We start from the raw sequence: 12709 nt of genomic DNA, 5'->3' as shown, positions 1-12709 counted from the left end.
CATCTAGCTCAGTACTGACCACACTGACTGGCAGCAGCTCTCCAGGACTTCAGGCAGAGGGTCTTTCCCAGCCCTACCTGGAGTTGCTGGGGATTGAACCTGGGACCCTCTGCGTGCAAGGCAGATGCTCTATAATTGAACTACACCCCTTCCTGTTCTTCACCCCAGAGGTCATCCAACATTCCGTAGTTGAGTTTCTTGCATTTCAGGGGGCTGAACAAGACAATCCTCAGGATCTCTTCCGATACTACAGTTCCATTATTAGGTATCATAACAGTTTGTTCCAGAGTGGTATAGAACGGCTCTCGCCTCATCACAGCAATTCAAAAGAACATATTCATTATGCAAAATCAGTGCAGGGGGGGAAACCGCCCTCGTGACAAATGGGCTTGGGAGGTGTAGTTTCTTTCATTACGATTACAACCTGCTTTTCTTCCACATGGAATTCCAGGCAGTTGGTGCCCAAGGAGGTTCACAGGGAGTCTCCCATCCAGGCACTGGCCGGATCCAGACCAGCTTAGTGTCATGTGATGTCAGATCATGCCCTGTGCAGTCGGGGCACCCTCATCTTTGAAGGTGGCTGGTGGAGATGGTCTCGCATGCTTAAGAGAGGCATTTTGATTTCAATGGCTAGGAGGAACAGGGAAATTCCAAGGCTGAAAATGTATGTTAAATTTGAATTAATTGGAGGTTCATTTGTTTTATAAAAAAATGAAAATCAATTTAAAAAATTCATAGGCATAAAAGAGAGAAATTCTGCAGCCTCCAGAGTGGAATTCCTGCCATGGGGCTCTTTTGGAGGGTACTTGAGATGGGACATCAACCAGTTTGCGTCTTCTGTGTCATGAGAATTCAGAGGTGAGAGACAAGGTCTTCTCTTTCTGCAGTAGAGATGGCCAACTACATTTTGCTGCCTGTGCCAAAGGGACACAGGAAACCCAGAAATGTAGGCATCTGCCTCTTACTGAGTCAGACCACTGGTCCGTCAAGCTCAGTATTGCCCATCCTGACTAACAGTGGCTCTTCAGAATTTCAGGCAATGAGTCTTTCCCAGCCCTACTTGGAAGATGCTGAGGATTGCATCTGGGACTTCCTTCATGCATAGCGGATGCTCTACTACAGAGCTATGGCCCTTCCTCAAAAGTGTTCCCCATCCCATATGCAAAAGCCAGCTGACCTGGCAACTGAATCTTATTTCAGCACTGATGATGGGACATTGCCCTTTATTGTAGCAGCAGGTTAGCTTATGGGGCAGGTGATATGGTGCCCAGAGCTCTCTCCTCCAACACCCCACCCCAGCATCCTTTGCCACCTTGTTCTTCCTACTGGTAGGACCGGCACCCCTACTAATATTTTAGTTGTGATAACTTGTGAGTTTTCAGTTTGAAAAACTGGAACCACGATCTCGTGTCAGATTGAGGCTCCAGTATCGCACTGTTCCTACAAGCAGACTGTGAATGTGAGCAAGATTTTGTGGAAGGTCAGCTGGCAGGCAAATATCAGTAAAGACACAACCTCATTGTATTGGGAAAGTGTGGAAACAACTTTTGAATCCATACAAGCTATTTATTAATCCTAGTAGGTGAACTGAAACTGTTTTAAGTGTCAGTCATCTTGGTCGTTTGAGCTCCCAGGCTATTAACTTCTGAGAAATAACGTCAGCCGTGAGAAGGAGCTGCCATGAGATCCATTTTGGCTTAATATTTACCTCATGTCTGACTATATACCACACCCCATATCCATGGTTTATAAGATTCCGGTGAGTCAGAATCTTGCAATGCAATTGTGTGGAATGTGCACAGCTGAGAGTCTGCATGCGTGATGGTGGTGCCCCCGACAGAGTTGAAGCCTGATCTACGGACAATGTAGGTTTGTTTCTGCTTATTGAGCCAGAAAGGCAATGCTCAAATTCCTGCTTGTTCGAATATAGAGAAATGACAGCTCCCACTGGAAGCCTGCAAGACCCCAGAGAGCCTCCACAGACAGCAATCTCAAGATTCTATCAGCTAGAAGGTTGAAAATACCAGGAGCTTAGGGAGGGTTGAGCGTGAACTGTTATTGTCACCCCAAATGACGGGCATGCATTTGCTGAGCCAGAAAGGCTCATTTTGTGATGGTGCCACAGGATACAATTGACACCATGTCTCCTGGACTTCCTTATCTGTTGAGTAGCGAACCTGTTTTCTCCAGCAGAGGGCAGTCATTTCATGTATGTACTGTACAGTATTGGATTGGCATTTTGATAGCACCCAGGATTAAGTGGAATTTGTGATACTGTATATAATCTCACTATCCACTATACAATTTCAGCCTGTAGCTTTCTTGATTTTACTTATGCATATACATGAAGCACAGGGATCACACAAAATTAATTTGCCACCCAGTAACTTGGCAAACTAATGACCCATTCAACATTTTAGAAACACAAAATGAGCAAGAAATTATTGCAACTGCAATATAATAATGCAATATAATAATAATTAACTATAATTAACTTCATTATTAACTATTGAAGAATTGCCCTTATTTAGTAGCATTCATTACTATCATCTTTTGTGTTATTTCAGTGCAGATTGCACTGCATTGGCAGAGAACAAATCAATTTTAATTCAGTCTCTCAAGGAAGTCTGGATACAAATGGTAATTCATGCCAAAATTAGGGTTATTCACTGTGATTTTATTATGAGAAATAATCCATGGGAATAAAACAAATGGATAAATTGCATCCATAAGAAGTGAACTATTTATTAAGAGCCAGGCTCCGATATATAAAATTAGGGATGAGTAGCAGCTTGATTCAAAGTATACATAATATGGTGACAGACCACCTAATGCCATTTCCGTCCTACAATCACTTACAGCTCACAATGAGCAAAAAACCCCACCCATCATGCATGTGAGATACGTTGTATAACACATCTTTTATAATTGCAAATTATATCAGTACTCCCCTTATCCTTCTACAATATCTCACTTATGTTTTTTGGTATCACATGTGTATCACAGAGCTTAGCTTGCCTGCAATGATTGTGGATTAGAGTTGAAGTGTGCGTGTATATAGTAGTACAATCCTATACATGTTTAAGTAAGTCTCATGGGTCTCAGTTGAGCTTACTCCCAGCTATGGGTAGAGGACTGCAGCCAATTGCATCTTTGTACGATGGTGGTACTTAGGCTTTAATAACCTGGCACCTATTATTGTGCCATTTTGACAAATACATAACCTCCCAGGCTTTTTCAAATATTGGATGAGCTGATTTTTAACACTCTTTCCATTCTGTTGCTTTTAACGTGTGTGTGTGTCCATCGGCCTATTGCAACGATTGTTTTTTATATTATTTTTCTTTAACAGTTTAACATTGAATATGTAACTTTATTTAAAGTTTAATATTATTAATTATGACTTGTATACATGGCAGCCATAGGTGACAAGGAATTGCAGGAAGGCAAGTGCATAGCATGCCTTGGGCGGGGGGAGGGAACTGTCATTATACAGGAGCCTTGGATTTGGGGGAAATGTGTGCTAGGAAGGAGAAGGGGAACAGAGGGAGAACCCCGTGTGGTGCTGGCAAGAGGAGGCTGCACTGGGAGCCATGATGATGGGTGCTACTTTGCACCCAAGCTTGCTGAAGAGAGGGGCAACGAGATACATTATTGAGGTACAATGTTCTGTACCTCCTCTGCTGCAGACTCCCAGGTGTAAAAATGTGGTAATAAACCATTTATCTTAAAGATATTAGCCTCCACTGTGCCTCAATCTCTCCAATCCTGGGTAACATCTAGAATCCCTGGAATCTGTAACCACTCATGGAGACGGGTCGTGTGCAACCATTGCAGCAGATCTACTGGCCTGTCTCCTATAGGCCTTCTCGGTTATAGCCCAGTTCACTGTTGGTATGTTTTACGCTGACACTGCTGCTTCTCTTTGATTTTGCAGACAATTGAGTCATCAACAGGAGGTCATGGCCTTGTTTCTTCAGGCTTTTCTTGATGCTCCCCTGCCCCCTTGTGGATATATTGGCTCATAAGGAGCTTCTTAAAAGCAATGTTGGATGAATTAAAAACAACATTCTCCTTCTGCTTTACTTTCGCAAACCAATAAAATAACGTTTCCAACCTCTGTGTCTTCTCTCCCCAGCACTGGCCAATTGTTAAGTGAATACTTTTACAACCCATGCACCAAATTGGCCCTCGTATAAGTCAAAGCGAGAGAGTTTGCTGGAATTTTTGGGGTGGGGGAGAGGAGGGTATTTGCCCTTAAAGAGCAGCAGATAGTCAGTTTCTATAGTTACCACAGCAGTGCTTTTTTCTGCACCCTTCAATAAATCCCAAATCACGATGCACCTCGTTCTCCCCTCCCCCTTCATTTCCCTCAGACAAGAGAAGGAATGTAAGGATTTGCTACAATTTCAAATTTAATTTTTAAAAAGCATGCTACCCAAGCCCTAGGTTCCAAGTCCTCAAGGTTGCTGGGACAATGCTGACAATATTGTCAAATGTTGTTGCAGCTACATTATCTATGGAATAATTTTTCTTTCCATTTAACCCTTTCCCCTCTCCACCCCTGAGCATGCACTCTCTTCTTTCTGCAAGCTCCTCTTTTACTGATCCCCCCTATTCATTCTCTACCATCTCAGATTGGGGTGGCGTGCAACAATATATAAATTTATAAATATGTGTGGAGAAAGAGTTAATCACCTTGCCCCTGCCCCTTCGCTGCACCATGTACCTAATGCTCCCCAGGCTGTTTGATGAAATTGAAGGATACACGATTGGGCCTCCAAATTTTCAAGTCATTTGGGCCATGGAATCAAACGAGCCATGACAGCAATCAACTAGTGTCCTGATAATGCACCCAGCAGCCATTTGTGCCAAGAAGCGTAGCTTGGACTTGCTTCCTGGATAATGGGACCCTAATGACCAGAGGGTTTGTACCTTTTCCCCTGTTCTCATAGTTGTTTAGCAGCCATGGCAGAATGAACCCTTGGCAGCAATCTAGGACTGAGGATTTTACGGGAGCAGCAGAGAAACTGGGGCAAATAGCCCTGCATGAATTTGGGCTTAACACTGCTAATGGATCTCTGCAATAGGAGCAGTTTGTTTGTGAGTGAGCCTTGAATTTTGCTTAGTATATGTGTATATTTCCCCCCTCCCAACACTGCTAATAGCTGCTTTGGCAGATGGCATATAGGTCTGGGAAATGGTGTGTGAGACAGGCTAAACACTATGACCACTGCTCCCTCTGTTTAATTAGATGTTTGCAGACAACAAAGGCTGAGTGAAGTCCTGAAATAATTTTCAGCAGTTAAACTCATAACCCATTTATGTTAATTTTCATTTTATTTCTATATTTGGATACTGCTTTAGAGTTGTCGTTTGCAGAAAGATGTTTATAGAGCATTTTGCACTTCTTTCCTAAATCTACTGTCCTTGAAGTAAGTCCTGTTGGCTTTCAGAAGGATTAACTTACAAAATGAGTGATTTAGAATTGCAGCTGTGGACAATATTGCTGCTTTGGGTTTTCATTTTACAGGATGTTGCTACAAGAACATCTCTAGAGAAAATGAATTACTTCCAAATTCTGCCACCAGCCTTTCCTCGGGATTGGGGGTGTGCTGAGTAATTACAATCGTTTCATATGATGATTCCTAGTTAGAATGAGTGAGAATTCACTTTGTGTTTATTATTTGATATTATATGCAGAACTGCATTTAACCCCCAATCCTCAGCTTTCACTGTGAGCTGGCACTAATGGAGGCAAAACTCTCCATAGAGTAATTCCTTTTCTTGGAACTTCTTTTCTCTTGCAAGTGAAATGACGATTTATCATGCTTTTGAGGATTAAAAGATCTTTTACGTATGCCTAAAACTATCATAATCTTCATAACCTTTTTGAGCGAATAGTGTGTTTCCTTCCCTTTGCATTCCTGATATAAAGGCTAAATAAAAGCCAGTGTGGTGTAGTCGTCAGAGTTCAAATCCGGCAGGGTTCAAATCCCCCACTCAGCCATGAAGGTCACAGGGGTGATCTCAGGCCACTCACTGCCTATGAGCCCAGCCTACCCACAGGGTTGTTGTTAGGATAAAAGAGGGGTGGGGAGAACAATTTCTGCTTTGAGGGGTCTTTTTTCTACCTTCAAGCAGTATGTAAATTTTATGAAATAATAAATAACTATGTAGTCACCTTGAACACCTTGGAGGAAAGGTAAGATATAAATGCAACAACAACTTTTAAAGTAAAAAACAAGTCTTGCGGCCCCTAGTACGTAAGGCAGGCATAGGCAAACTCTTACCCTCCAGATGTTTTGAGACTACAATTCCCATCATCCCTGACCACTGGTCCTTTTATCTAGGGATAAAACATATGCTTTGAATGCAGAATGTCCCAGGTTCAATTCCCATCATCTCCAGTTAGGATTGGGATAGTCCTGTCTGAAACCCTGGAGAACTGCTGCCAATGAATATAGATTGGAATCCATGGATGACCAAGATGAAGATTACATTTGCAAGCCTATCTGTGAGCTGCCCTGAGTCCCTGTCAAGCAAAAAAAGGTGTGGTATCACTTAATAAATAAGAATAATAAAATTTAAATAGGTCTTGTTTCCATCCACAACCAAGGTTGAAAGGAGGACTCATAGGACCTTAATTTGCATGGTAACTACAATAACTACATTCAGTGTAAAGACAGCGAAGAGTCTACTAACACAACTACTTCTCTGGAAATCACTCACTATTGATCATTAACATGGGTGGATCAATTACCCTGATAGCTGACTCTGTGACTCCATTTGGTGTCATGACCTCTGTTTTGAGAACACTACCTGTGTGATGACATTTTGAGGTTCTGTTCTGCTTAGCCTTTCCTTGTATTCCTTTTCTCACGAAGCCTCATCAGAGAATGCTAAGTGCCATCAAGCCTCTTTGTGAATTCCAGTCTGCTAACAGACTATACTGCCTTGCTACCATGGCTTGCCAGATATTATTCAAACAGTAAGTTAAGCTGGTTCTTGGCATTCAGGGAAGTCCTGGCTGCAGTAATTATCTATTTTACCAGCTTCATGATGGGCCTTGTTTTCCCATTGAAAGAAGAGGTTGACAAACCCCAGACTGCTCCCTTATTTTTTTTCCTGTGGAAACCCAGATTCATATATGGGATGCAACCCTTCACCCTGTGAACAGGATTGCTGAGGCCAGTGTCTTTGGGTCTGCCTTTCTGAGCCTATCTCAGAGTAAGCCCTGACAGCCAGGGTGAACCATGAAAGGGGAGAAAATAGTCTGTTCTGCATCTGGATTGCTCATTATAGAAGTGAGTGTCTCCATGCTATCCTCTGAAATATGCAGTTGAACACCACCCCAATCTCTGAGCAGTGCAAGATTTCAGGGGTTCCAGGTGCTCATCCAGGGTCCGTGTTTCCTCTTGCAAATGAGGCACAGCAGAGACTGTGGTATCTTTGTGGTATATGGTTTATCTACACTTATATGCGACCTGATCCTATGTTGGAGGGGTTCACACCATTAACACCCCCGAAAGCTCTTCTCTCATAGCCACAGCCTTGGATTCAAATACACAGCAAACATTGTGCTCTCTCCCTTCCTTTTCCAGTCTGCAACACACACACATACATATCCACCGCTAGATTTCATCACAACCAAGTCTCAATCCTGACTTTAGTCCTTCCCACTATCTAAGAGCTGGAGGTGGGGCCCCACTCATTTGCCATCTGGTACAGAGCCCCTCTCAACTTTCATAATGGGGTATCACTCTTCCTTTGTTATCTTAATGGCTTATAACCCCAGGTGATTACCTCAACAGGAAACTAGCCTGGGTTATATTTTACCACTTGCTGAATGAATGTTCAGTGTCTGGCACCCAGTTTAACACTCCAAGCCTTGATTAAATTCTAACACTTACTAGATCCAGGAATTATATGTGCCTGGCACACACACACACACCCGAACTCAAAACAATACTGATGCCCTGAAAATCTCTGGAAAAGCACATAAACCCTGGCATCTCCTCCTAGCAAGGCTGCAAGGCAGAAAGTGGTTCCTTAAGCAGGGAAGAGGCTTTCTGTGTGTGGCATAAGGCTCTGGAAACTTATTCACATTCAGACCCTGTCCTGGGTGTTTGGAAATAGCAATGACCCACTTTGTCGTCTGGGCTCCTGAATGGAGAGGCTTGAAGAGAGCAAAAGACAAGGAGGGTAGGTAGGAGGAAGCAGAACATTAGGGGCAGGGGCAGTGGGTGAGGGGTGGCACAGCTGCCAGCCAGAGTGAAATGTGTACCAATTAGAAGAAAGGAAGGGGAGGTCACAAAGACCTGGTGCCAGCCAAATGATGATTGGAGAGGAGCTGGCTGGAGGCAGTGCCACGGCAAGAGAAGGGTGCTAGGGAGGAGTGTGCAGAGACGCAATCAATTTCAACTAAGGCTACCCTATTCAGAAACTTATGTAAAGGGACCCCTGACCATTAGGTCCAGTCGCAGATGACTCTGGGGTTGCAGCGCTCATCTCACTTTACTAGCCAAGGGAGCTGGTGTACAGCTTCTGGGTCATGTGGCCAGAGTGACTATGCCGCTTCTGGCGAACCAGAGCAGCGCACGGAAACGCCATTTACTTTCCCGCCAGAGCGGTACCTATTTTTATAATTGCACTTTCAAACTGCTAGGTTGGCAGGAGCAAGGACCGAGCAACAGGAGCTCACCCCGTTGCGTGGATTCAAACCGCCGACCTTCTGGTCAGCAAGTCCTAGGCTCTGTGGTTTAACGCACAGCGCCACCCGCATCCCTTTCAGAAACTTACAGTGCACTGAAATGAATGGGAGTTAAATTCCAAGAAAACATGCTTAGGATTGGGGCCATAGTCCAGGCACGGTACTAGACATGTTTACTTGAAGGCCGTAACTTACTCCAAGTGCCTGTCTTGCATTTATAACCTGCCATACCTCACAACAATCTTGTAAAGGGGGAACAGCTAAAAAGAGTGACTGTCCCAAAGTCACCAAGTGAGATCTATAGCCGAGTGGGGATTTCAAACCCACACCTCCCTGCTCCTATTCCAATGCTCTTTATCACTGGGGCTCTCTCCTACCCCCAAGATTAACGCACATAGGAGAACTATGTCCCCACTTTCCGCCAGGCCTCAGACACTTCTTCATGCGGTACATAGTTAAAACTTCGGAACTTGCCCCCACAGGAGGCAGTGATGGCCACCGAGCTAGCTGCGATTAAAAGAAAACTAGACAAATTTATGGAGGAGAGTGCTACTGATGGCTATGCTTTGCCTCCACAGTTGGAGGCAGCAGCCATGCTTCTGAAAAACGTTGCTGGAAACGACAGGAGGGCGGGCAGAGTGCTCCTGTGCTTGGGTGCCGCTTGCTGGTATTCCGCAGGCAGCTGGTTGGCCATTGCGAGAACAGGATGGTGGCCTAGATGGGCCATGGGCCTGATCCGGCACAGCAGTTCTGAATGCGTGAAACTCGGGAGATAGGCAGGCCCCTTCCTCTCCTCACGCCCCGCTTTGCAGTCATACCTCACGGCGAATCCCGAACGAAGGGCTTCCAGCCGCCTTCCTCATTTGGGAAGCGCCCTGCCAACTGGTCCAGGCCCAGGGCACAGTCACCAGGCACGGTGCCCAGCAAAGGCGGGAAAGGAGGCGGCTGCTGCAAGCCGAGCGAGTCCCTGCAGTGGCGCGCGATGAGAGGAGGAGGCGGGCCACGAGGCGGGGCTGCCCCGGAGTGAGCCGGCCCCTTGCATGGAATTGCCGCCGCGAGGACGCTGCACGCCGAGACCGGAGAGCGCGGGGCCGGAGCGGCTGAGGCGGCGCAGGTGAGTTTCGCCTGGCATGCGTAAGGAACCGCTTCTCGCTGCCTGCCCGGGGGGCCCAGGCGCTAGGCAGGAACGGAGAGACCCCCCGAGCCGGGAGGAGCGACGTGGCTCCGCAAGCCGATGATGGATGGGCCGGGGTGGTGGCGCGTGTGCCTGGCATCGGGAGCCAACTCTCCCCGGAGGGACGAGCGCGGGGAGCGCAGTGGCAGGTGCCTGTTGCTGCTCGGAGGCGCTGCCTGGCGGAGGGCGGAGATGGGCTTCCTGCCTTGCTCGCTCCGCGGCCACGAGGCGAGCGGTGCCAGCCTGGCACTCGGCTCTGCTTCTTCCTTTCCAGCAGGCGGCTCGAGGAGTCGCTCCGGTTTCACGGAGGCGGCAGAGCAGATCCTAAGGGCGCGAGCAACTTAGTGTCTGTATTTATAGATCTCTGTCCTTCCATTCACCCCTTTCCCCACCCGCTGCCCTGAAACGTAGGTTGCCAGAGTAACGCTGATTTCTCTCTGAAGAAAGAGGCACCCAAGTAGCGGCGGTGGTGACATTTTTTGAAGTTGGCGGGAAGAAGTTGGCGGGAAGGGGGTTAGGATGCCCGCGGTCGGGGCTGGGGGGCTCTTCCCCATCTTCGCCCACCTCATACTCTGTTCTTTTTCGACATTTAAGAGCTTCTGAGCCGTTCCCCTTTCTTTGAATAAAAGAGTAACGATTTCTTCCTACCTCGTGGTAATGGGGACCGCCCCCACTGGAATCCCTTTATTGTTTCTGACGTATCGCAGCGCCGCCGTTCGTCTTAAAAGGAATTGCTTATCTTTCCAGATGGCGATCGTGTAAGCTGTGTACCCCTTACATTTATTGAGCTATTCCATACTGCATGGAGATGGTTAGCGTAGACTGTGCGAGAGAGTCCTGTGAGCTGGTCTTGGGCACACCATTTTATTTATTTTTTGCACACCGACGGATGGTTGCCTGTGCACAGGATTGTGTGAGTGGTATAACTAATTTGTACCCACATGCAACGATTGCTGCTTTTTCTTGGATCTTGTTCGGTATTCCTGAGAGATCTCACCCAACCTTAGTGCAGTGGCGTAGCGTGGGGGGTGCCAGGGGTGCCGGCCGCACCGGGCGCAACATTTGGGGGGGGCGCGTTTGGCCGGCCCTCCTCGAGGAAGCAGGAACCCCATTGTCCTCGGACCTCCTCCGAAGGCTGGCGGTGGGGCGGAGAGACCTTCTCCCCGCATCAGCCTTCGGATGGCTGTCCTGAAGACTTGTGGTGGGAGCAGTGGTGTAGCGTGGGGGGTGCAGGGTGGCCTGCTGCACCTGGCGCAACATCTGGGGGGCGCGGAAGAGACTCGAGTGCTAAAATCCACGGGTTAGGGGGCGCAAATTACTTGCCTTGCCCCGGGTGCTGAGAACCCACGCTACGCCACTGCCTTAGTGTGCTGCCTTTTTTAAGCAGGGGTGGAGAACCTGGGCCATATCTTTATTTCCCCTCACAGTCAACTTTGACAGGCGGTTGAGACTACTCCCTAGTCAATCACCTGTGTGAGGAAAGATAGTGACCAAGCAGAATAGCACTCCCCGCCCCCGCCCCGTGCATCAGATGATCAGGCTTTCTGCAGGCTTTGAATGGCAGTTGCGGGAAACCACAGAAAGGGAGAATACTTTTATGCTTGGGTCCTGCTTGTGGGTTTTTCACAAGCATCTGATATGGGTCACTGTGATAGCAGGATGCTGGACTAGTTAGTTAGGCCATTGGCCGGATTAATCAGGCTTTTTCGGTGGGAGAAAGGATGTGTGCGTATAAGTGGTTTTTAGCTGCTACATGTGCCTAGGGTTTTAGAGTAGGTTCATGGGGTTATGTCATCATCGGATTTTGAGGAGCAGTTTGAAGCAAGCAGGAAATTAGGAAAGTGCCTTGGTCTGTCTAGATCACTCCAGATGTGGTAGGTCTAACATCTGGAGGGCCACAGGTTCCCTACCCTGTGTCTACACAGACTGGAAGTGGCCACAGTGGCGTAACGCTGCTTGCCGGCACCTGGGGCAGGGGCAGACCATGCTCACCAGGTGGTGTCGGAATGCATTTGCCCAGCCCTCACCACTGTTGGGCAGGCGTGTGCTGGGTGGGCACGGAAGTTGCCCTTCACTCTCTGCTCTCACCAAGCCCCCACCACTGGAGCAAAGCAGGGCATGGGGATCTCTGCACAGTCCCCACCAGATTCTGTGCCCAGGACCTTGGCACCCCTGGGACCCCCCACGCTACTCCACTGAGTGGCCATCCAGGGTTTCAAAGAGGGGCATTTCCCAGGCCTACCTAGGGGTGGCAAGGATTGAATCGGCATACAAAACCTGTGCTGTGCTACTAAGCTGCAACCCTTTCTCAGGTAAGGCAAGTGGCATCGTACAGGTGTCCTGAGAGGCAATTTCAAGCATAAAGGGTAGCGAGAGAGAGAGAGAGAGAGCAGAATGCATTAAAGGAGCAGGAGACTTGGCTGTTTGAGGGTGATGGAACTAGAGAAGTGAACATTACAATTGGAGATGGATTGAGGCAGGATAGTAGGAAGATGAGGGAGAGGGCAAATTGTGAAGGGAACCTTCAATTGCTCCCATTCCAAATGCACTTTCTTCATGCACATTCAGCAGAGAAATAGAATAGGGAAAACAAAGTATTTTATTGTAGCAAAGCAACGAGTTATTCAGTGTGTCTATATCTCAAAGCTTGGGAAAGCATTTCAGTAGCAAAGCATAAGGAGATAAGACAGTTTGGGAAGAAGACGGAAATAAATAAATGAATATTTCATAGATTTTTAATAGGGATATTTGGGATTGGCATAGACTTCATGCTGTTGTGAGTGGTATTGGATTATATTATAAATGTGGGGTCTTAATTAGAA

The 12709-nt window shown here is 47.0% G+C and overlaps 2 protein-coding genes across 3 annotated transcripts in view; both read left to right on the top strand.

Annotated features, from left to right (window-relative positions):
- Positions 1-4116, top strand: part of LOC309528626 (uncharacterized protein) — a 62604-nt gene extending 58488 nt beyond the window's left edge. The window contains exon 33 of the mRNA XM_082216220.1: positions 3938-4116. The gene's annotated coding sequence lies outside the window, so the exon portion shown is untranslated. The remainder of the gene's footprint in view (positions 1-3937) is intronic.
- Positions 1-12709, top strand: part of SLC29A1 (solute carrier family 29 member 1 (Augustine blood group)) — an 89373-nt gene that overhangs the window by 13853 nt on the left and 62811 nt on the right. The window contains exon 1 of one of the 2 annotated variants that reach the window (XM_082216258.1): positions 9737-9811. The exons of the other annotated variant lie outside the window; for it this stretch is intronic. The gene's annotated coding sequence lies outside the window, so the exon portion shown is untranslated. Of the gene's footprint in view, positions 1-9736; positions 9812-12709 lie in introns of those variants that run through there. 2 annotated transcript variants of the gene reach the window in all.

The sequence above is a fragment of the Podarcis vaucheri genome (assembly GCF_965113315.1).
Source record: "Podarcis vaucheri genome assembly, chromosome: 3".
In the NCBI taxonomy this organism is placed as follows: domain Eukaryota; kingdom Metazoa; phylum Chordata; class Lepidosauria; order Squamata; family Lacertidae; genus Podarcis; species Podarcis vaucheri.
Note: the sequence above shows the minus strand (reverse complement) of the source record. Positions and strands in the feature narration are given on the sequence as shown.